An 8,524-nucleotide genomic window follows, 5' to 3' on the forward strand; every position below is an offset into this window, starting at 1 on the left:
AGGGAACCTTAGTGCACTGTTTGTGGGAATGCAGACTGGTGCAGTCACTGTAGAAAACAGTATGGAATTTCCTGAAAAAAATAAAAATAGAATGGCCTTTTGACCCAGAGATTCCACTGCTACAAATATACCAGAAGAATCCCAAAACAAAAATTCAAAAGAACCTCACTTATAAGTGGAACCTAATCAACAAAACAAACAAGCAAGCAAGGTACAACCAGAGACATTCAAATAAATAATCTGACAGTAACCAGAGAGGAGGGTGTAGAGGGATGGATAATAGGGCATAATGGGGGGGCCATCAAGGAACATGTATGAAGGACTCATGGACAAAGCCAAAGGGTGTGGGTTTGAGGGCAGGAGTCAAGGATGGGAGTGGCGGGGGGTATGGTGGGATAAAAATGTAGACAACTGTACTTGAACAATAAAAAATGGTTAAAATGAACCTATTTTTCACCCCAATATCCATAGCAGTGGTATTTACAATAGCCAAGTGATGGAAACAGCCTATGTGCCCATCAGTAAATGAGTGGATCAAAAAACTATTGTATATTTACATAATGGAATATTACGCTGCAGAAAAAAGAAGGAATTCCTACCTTCTGCGATATGGATAGAACTGGAGAATATCCAGTTCTATTTAGCATACTAAATGAAATAAGCTAGTCACTGAAAGACACATACCATATGACCTCACTTACAAGAGGCATCTAATGAACAAAATACACTAATGAGTAAAATATAACCAGAGTGATGGAAACACGGAACAGGGTGAGAGCTACCAGAGGGGAGGTGGAGGGAAGGGATTTATTCTAAGAATATGTTATGAATGTTTCACATGATATATGTTATAACATGAACATGAAAAATGGTGTGGGCATGGATTGTGGGTATGAGGGATGAGCTGGGTGGAGGAATGCAAATGGGGATAAATTGGGACAACCATAATAGAATATATAATAAAAAACAAAGTATCTGTTTAAGAAACTTTATGGCACTTCTGGCCAAGATATAGTAACAGAGACTGAATTTACCTGGCCACTTAAAAATTACAAATAAATAAAACCCAAAATATATAAAATAATTCTAACAAGGTGATGATTATCAATCACTGAAAGACAGTGATCTCTTAGAGACAGAGAAACAAGTGATGTGAGTCCTATGATTGCCTCAACTTACTGACTTGAGCAACTCTCCAGGCCACAGTTAGGCAGAATGAACATGTACAGAACCTAGAGGGACCTCTAAGTTGAGGAACTACAACTGAGAGTGCAAGTAGACCACAACAACTACAGTCTAGAGAACAAAGTACTAGAGGAGATAGAGATACACAGAAAGAGAAAGCCAGATATCTGCAGAGAATTCAGTAGCATAATGGTCAGTGCATGCATGCAAAGGAACTACCAAGGACAGGGAAAGTACCACCTTGAAAGGATTAATGGTAATAGTGATTAGTGCTCAGGATCAGGAGTAAATTTTCCCACCAGCCAGTCTGCATAAAAAGTTATAGTTCACAGGGCATTATGTAAAGTACTCAGACAAGAACTGCCTCAGTAATGAGGAAAAATTGGCCCTAGACTAAATGCTGCTCAGGTATTGCCTATAAAATATAAAATCAAGACCCGGTTAGGGCTCTCTCTTCCTCTCCATGAGGTGGTTGATATGGGCAGGCCTACACAACTTGTGCTGAATGATGCCAGGGAAACTCCTTAGTGACACAGATTTGGAATCAAAAGCAGCCCTGGGAAAAATGGAGACACTGCAAAAACAAAATGAGAAGAAAGCTAGAAAAGAGAAGCCAAAATCTAATAAGACTGAAAAGGCAGCAGAAGGAATGGAAGAAGCTATTTCCCCAAAAGCTAAAAATGTTAAAAAGAAAGCAGGGTCCTCTGAGGTTGACATGAATTCTCCAAAATCCAAAAAGGAAAAAAATAAAGATGAGCCATCTCAAGATGATGTGATTTCTCCTAAAATCAAAAGTTAAAAAAAAAAAACAAACCCAAAGAGCCCATGGAAAAGAAAGATATTTCTTCTAAAACCAAAAAAGTTAAAAAAAATGAGGAGCCATCTGAAGAAGAATTAGGTGCTCCTAAGCCCAAAAAGATGAAGAAAGAAAAGGAAATGAATGGAGAAGTTGGGGAGCAGAGCTCCAAACTAAAGAATGGATTCTCTTTTTCTGGACCTGACTCTAACTCCAATGAAGCTGCCAGTGAAGAAAGTAACAGTGAGTTGGAGCAGGAAATACCTATGGAACAAAAAGAAGGTGCTTTCGCTAATTTCCCCATATCTGAAGAGACCATTAAACTTCTCAAAGCCCATGGGGTGACCTTCCTGTTTCCTACACAAGCAAAGACATTTCACCATGTGTATAGTGGAAAAGATTTAATTGCACAGGCACGGACAGGAACTGGGAAGACATTCTCCTTTGCCTTCCCTTTGATTGAGAAGCTTCTGGGAGAATTGCAAGAATGGAAGAGAGGCCGTGCTCCTCAGGTACTGGTTCTTGCACCCACAAGGAATTGGCAAATCAAGTAAGCAAAGACTTCATTGACATCACAAAAAAGTTGGCCGTGGTTTGTTTTTATGGTGGAACTCCCTATGGAGGTCAAATTGAACGTATGTGGAATGGGATTGACATCCTGGTTGGGACACCAGGTCGTATCAAAGACCACCTGCAGAATGGCAAGCTAGATCTCACCAAACTTAAACATGTTGTCTTGGATGAAGTGGACCAGATGTTGGATATGGGGTGTGCTGATCAAGTGGAAGAGATTTTAAGTGTGGCGTACAAGAAAGATTTGGAAGACAATCCCCAAACACTGCTCTTTTCTGCAACTTGCCCTCATTGGGTATTTAATGTTGCTAAGAAATACATGACATCTACATATGAACAGGTGGACCTGATTGGTAAAAAGACTCAGAAAACCGCAATAGCTGTGGAGCATCTGGCTATCAAGTGCCACTGGACTCAGAGGGCAGCAGTTATTGGGGACGTGATCTGAATGTAGTGGTTTTCATGGGCGTACCACCATCTTCTGTGAAACCAAGAAAGAAGCCCAGGAGTTGTCTCAGAATGTCTCCATAAGGCAGGATTCCCAGTTATTACATGGAGACATTCCACAGAAGCAAAGGGAAATCACCCTGAAAGGTTTTAGAAGTGGTGATTTTGGAGTTTTGGTTGCAACCAATGTTGCTGCGGGAGGGTTAGACATCCCTGAGGTTGACCTGGTTGTACAAAGTTCTCCACCAAAGGATGTGGAGTCCTATATTCATCATTCTGGGCAAACGGGTAGAGCTGGAAGGACTGGGATTTGCATCTGCTTCTATCAGCACAAGGAAGAGTATCAGCACAAGTGGAGCAAAAAGCAGGAATTAAATTTAAACGGATAGGCGTTCCTTCTGCAACAGAGATAATAAAGGCTTCCAGCAAAGATGCCATCAGGCTTTTGGATTCTGTTCCTCCCACTGCTATTAGTCACTTCAAGCAGTCAGCTGAGAAACTGATAGAGGAGAAGGGAGTTGTGGAAGCCCTGAAGGCGGCGCTGGCCCATATCTCAGGTGCCACGTCGGTAGACCAGTGCTCTTTGATCAACTCAGAATCGGGCTTCGTGACCATGATCTTGAAGTGCTCAACTGAAATGCCAAACATTAGTTATGCTTGGAAAGAACTTAAAGAGCAACTGGGTGAGGAGATTGATTCCAAAGTGAAGGGGATGGTCTTTCTCAAAGGAAAGCAGGGCATTTGCTTTGATGTCCATACTGCCGCAGTAACAGAAATGCAGGAAAAGTGGCATGATTCACGGTGCTGGCAACTCTCTGTGGCCACAGAGCAGCCAGAGCTGGAAGGACCACGGGAAGGGTATCGAAACTTCAGGGGGCAGCGGGAAGGAAACCAAAACTTCAGGGGACAGTGGGAAGGCAGTAGAAACTTCAGGGGACAGCGATAGGGAGGTGGCAGCAGGAATAACAGATTCCAAAACAAAGGCCAGAAACGGAGTTTTAGTAAAGCATTTGGTCAGTAATTGAAGTAGGAAATTTATATAGCAAAACAGACCTATGTTTGGCTCCAAGGAACTGAACTTTTTTTGCACACAAAGTTAAAAGCATATTGTGTTTCCTTCTTGACCTCTTGTCCAGGTCCATCTCTTCCAGAGACAAGCTTCTTCCAAATTATTTCATCTGATGATTGTCACTTACAACTTTATTGCTACTTAGTATCATCAGGTTTTCCTTTTGAAAAGGTATATGAATTTGTTACTTTTTAATTGTAATGAATTCTTATGGATTATAAGATACAGTTAAGAATGTATCTGCCTATACTTTTAAGTTGACCTGTCTTTATACTTAAAAGTATCTCTTAATAGTGTTCTCCCCTACATACCTATGGGGAATGCCACAGTCTCTGGAGAAGCACTTTGTTCTGTAATCGGCATTCCTCAGCCACCTGCCTAACAATTAATTCCTCATGTGGGCCTATAACATGCCTTCTGAGAATTAATACTGAGAAATGTTTTGAAGCAAGATTTCCAATTTAGCTTGGATGTAATAAAGCTTATGCCAGCATATGCTCTAGATTTGGAGGATGGTGATGCATTTGATAGGATACATTATATGGATTGGCCATTCTTATGTGTGTGCATTTTGATACATTTTTAGCTTCTGAATATGTGGTGATTTGTGCTTCAGTGAATTCTTCACAGGTTTTATACATCCATCTATCTATCATCTATCTATCTATCTATCTATCTATCTATCTATCTACCTATCTATCTATCTATCTATCTATCATCTATCTATCTATCTATCTATCATCTATCTATCATCTATCTATCTATCTATCTATCTATCTATCAATCATCTAATCTATCTATATATAACACAAAATATTTTAATAGAAACCAAGTATATTTAAGGGACTCCAAATGTATAGGATGGCCCCATAACTTTCTTTGTAAGTAAGGAGGCTGGGTAAATGGGGCTTGATGATAACGTATTCCACTTCCTATTGGAAGAAACATTATTTACCAGGAAGGAATTAAGGGAGTTAGGGGCCAAGATTTGCATTGCTGAAGAGTAAAAAAAAAAAAAACCAAAACAAAAAACCTGAAAATACTTTCCATATGCAGAAGGAAGTATCTGTTGAGAGCAATGGGAAGAAAAAGTGAAAGGTACATGATAAAGGATTCTTTTAATGGTGAAAACTTAACAGGTCATAAATGTTTCCTGAGGTTAACATCTAATGGACAAACTAAAATTTTTTGGTAAAATGATCTGGTTTAGTTTCTCAAAGGCCTAGTTCCTATAGCCACAGTATAGGAATTTCTGTTAGACTGGTATTCCATTGGGAGGTTTTAGCTACTTAGGAAACTTTTCTTTTTTGAAAAAAAGAACAACAAGCTATGTGGTTATTTTAAGCTGTTGTTTTGAGGGAACTGAAGAACTTGATACAGCCTCTGGCCAGGTAGGTCTCTGAGTTCTCAAACACTTCTCTGGAAACTTTCTGCATGGTCCAGGAGCTTAAGAGTGCCATTATCTACTCGCCTTAATTTCTAGAAATTCTGTACTGGGAATCTCAGGGCATAAACTCTGATGGGGGAAGTTAAACTACATGGCCTGTCTTGTTTTTATTTAATTAACTGAAATATTTCTAGGACCTGGTTTCTCTCACTTCTTTGAGTCTTTATCTCTAACTGCCTTTTTCTTGATCACCTTGCAGTAAAGGGCTCAGATAGCCAACTCCTCTCTGATTCTTGAGGCAATGTCCTCTTTCTATTTGGACTTCAGTTCCGTCTTTGAATCCTGACTGGTATTTCTCTGTTCTCAGAAATTCTCTTGGTTTTTATTCCTTGATCCACTTGTCAATGTTACCACTTTTCTTCCTGTTCCTCAGGGCTTCCTATCAAGCCACAGGGATTTAGGGGAAGGTGTTGGATGCCAGAGAACTAACTCATGTGCCTTGTGGATTACAATTAGTTAGATTCTGGTTTTGCTCAAGTACTGAGTATACTTTCATAACCTCCAAAACATTTCAGTTTGGATACAAATGGGTACCTTATCAAGTAGGTAAAAGGACACAATACCTATTGTTAATTAAAACCTTTATGTAGATGAGCCTAAAGAAACATAATCAGGCCTAAATCAAAAGTAAGGGGAAGATTATTGGATATTTCCCTTTATGCAACTTAATTTTAAGGAAAGCATGTCTATGGCTATTTCAATAAATGAAGCTAAAGTTTCTCGGATCCCAGAATTCAAAGCATATTTATCAATGTATAATTCAGCTACTGCTTGGTTGAAATGAACTTGTTGGGCTAGCCTGGGGAATGCTATCATTTTTACTATATTCTATAGAGAAAATATTTTCCAATTGATGATCTTTTAAAATACAGCCCATTTTTACGTTGAATTTATCTGTACAGCGGTTTCTTTAAAAGTGTACATAAAATGTTTTTACTATAAAATTGAGTTAATGTATAAAATACGGCTTTCTGCCACAATAAAAGTATTAGTACTTGTTAAAAAATAATAAAAAAAAATCAAGACCCCAGTGGATCAAACTATTTTCAAGAAACAAATATTTCCAGATTAAAAAAAAAAACTTTCAGCACACAAGAAGGTGTAAAGTTCATAATGTCTGACATCCTTTACAGATTAACAGTCATGAAAAGAGTCAGGAAAGCATAAGTTATAGCGAAGAATAATCAGTTATTCAAAATCAACACAAAAGTGACACTGATGTTAGAAATAGCAGACAAAGCCATCGCAGCAGTTATAACTATATTGTACATATTCTAAAATTTAAGTAGATACATGGAATATAAAGAAAAATTACAATGTTAAATATTACAGGAAAAATTATACTAAGTTAGAGCTATCCTTAAGATTGTTTTTTAAGATTTTTATTGAGGTGATATGTGTAAAGTATGTGACAGATGAAAATACCCAAGAGGTGTATTATTGTTATTTTTACAGTGTTTGTATCCAAAAATTGGGATGAATTTCATGATTGGTATTGGTTTCAATAGAGAAATAAAGTGCTACATGGTGAAACAGGAAAGAGTACAATCCCATGAATTGGGTCAACATGGAAGGGGTTGTTCCATTAAAACAATTTTTATAGCAAGAGGATGTCAAAGATTCCCATTATGCAGGAGCAGATTCAGATGTGAAGCACTGGGAAAATGACAGGGTGACAATAACTTTATTATTTTTTTCAACTGAATTGTTTTTAGTAACAAAGTGATTAATTATTAACCAATAAAGGATTGGTTTTTAGTAACTCACAATCTCTGTATATGATGCAAAGCTTTGTAACCATCTGAAGTGATGTTACAGAAGATTAAGTGGTATCAGTAAATAATACATATATTATTTTTTTTAATCAAAGCTTATAGGTGGAGCTTTGAGGAGCCAAAATTTATTTTAGTACCAGGAAAATTGGTTTAAAAATTAACATTGCCACAGAATTCAATGGGCAACCTTTTGAGGAAGCATTTAATCAGTTGCTGAAGATATGTCATGGAGGAAGGTGTTTTATGAGATGAAATTTTTAAATTACATAGGCCATTAAGTCTATTACAAATCTTGTGTCATCTGGGCATATATTGAGAAAGACAGTTGTGTCACATCCATAATACAGTCTGTCATCTACATTACCAATTTTCTCTCTGACTGGTCACTTACTTAAACAATTCAATAAAATACTAAATTTTTGCAAGCTGGAATTAGAAATATTATCTTCACAAAGGTAACAGGGATTTTTATTGATATATAATTGAGATAACATTTTGTAAATTTGAAGTGTACCATTGTGCTGATACATTTATATGTTGCAATATGATCATCACCATAGCATTAGTTAACACCTCCATCATGTCACATAATTATAGTTTAATTTTGTGGTGAAAACATTTAAGATCTTGTCACTTAGTCACTTTGAAGTACAAAATACAGTATTGTTGAATATAATCATTATGCTGTACATTTAATCTCCAGAGTTTACTCATCTCCTAACTGCAAGTTCATATCCTTTGACCAACATTACCCCAAATTCCCCATTCTCTACCCTAGACCCTGGTAACCACCATTCTACTTTGTTTCAATGAGTTTGCCTTTTTTAGATTCCACATATAACTGAGATCATATAGTATTTTTCTTTACCTCTCTGACTATCTCACTTAGCATAATGACCACAAGGTCCATCCATGTTGTCAAAAGTGGCAGAATTTTCTTTTTCCTGGCTGAATAGCATTTTGTTGTATATATGCATACCACATCTTTTTTTATTGTTGATGCTGTTACAGATGTCTCCATCCCCACCCCCACCCCCACTGCCCCACTGCCTGTCTCTTCCCAGTCCCTGCTCTCCCTTCCCTCTGGCCATCACCACACTGTTGTCTCTGTCCATGAGTCATGCATGTATGTTCTTTGACTAATCCTTTCATCTTCTTTCATCCAGTCTCCCTTCTCCTCCTCTCCTCTGACAGCTATCAGTCCATTCCATGTGCCCATGCCTCTGTTTCTA

At 37.9% G+C, this 8,524-nt stretch overlaps 1 pseudogene; it reads left to right on the forward strand.

Annotated features, from left to right (window-relative positions):
• Positions 1 to 1,693: 1,693 nt before the first annotated feature.
• Positions 1,694 to 4,160, forward strand: LOC112298531 (nucleolar RNA helicase 2 pseudogene; annotated as a pseudogene).
• Positions 4,161 to 8,524: the final 4,364 nt, after the last annotated feature.

Source organism: Desmodus rotundus, chromosome X (assembly GCF_022682495.2).
Source record: "Desmodus rotundus isolate HL8 chromosome X, HLdesRot8A.1, whole genome shotgun sequence".
In the NCBI taxonomy this organism is placed as follows: Eukaryota; Metazoa; Chordata; class Mammalia; order Chiroptera; family Phyllostomidae; genus Desmodus; species Desmodus rotundus.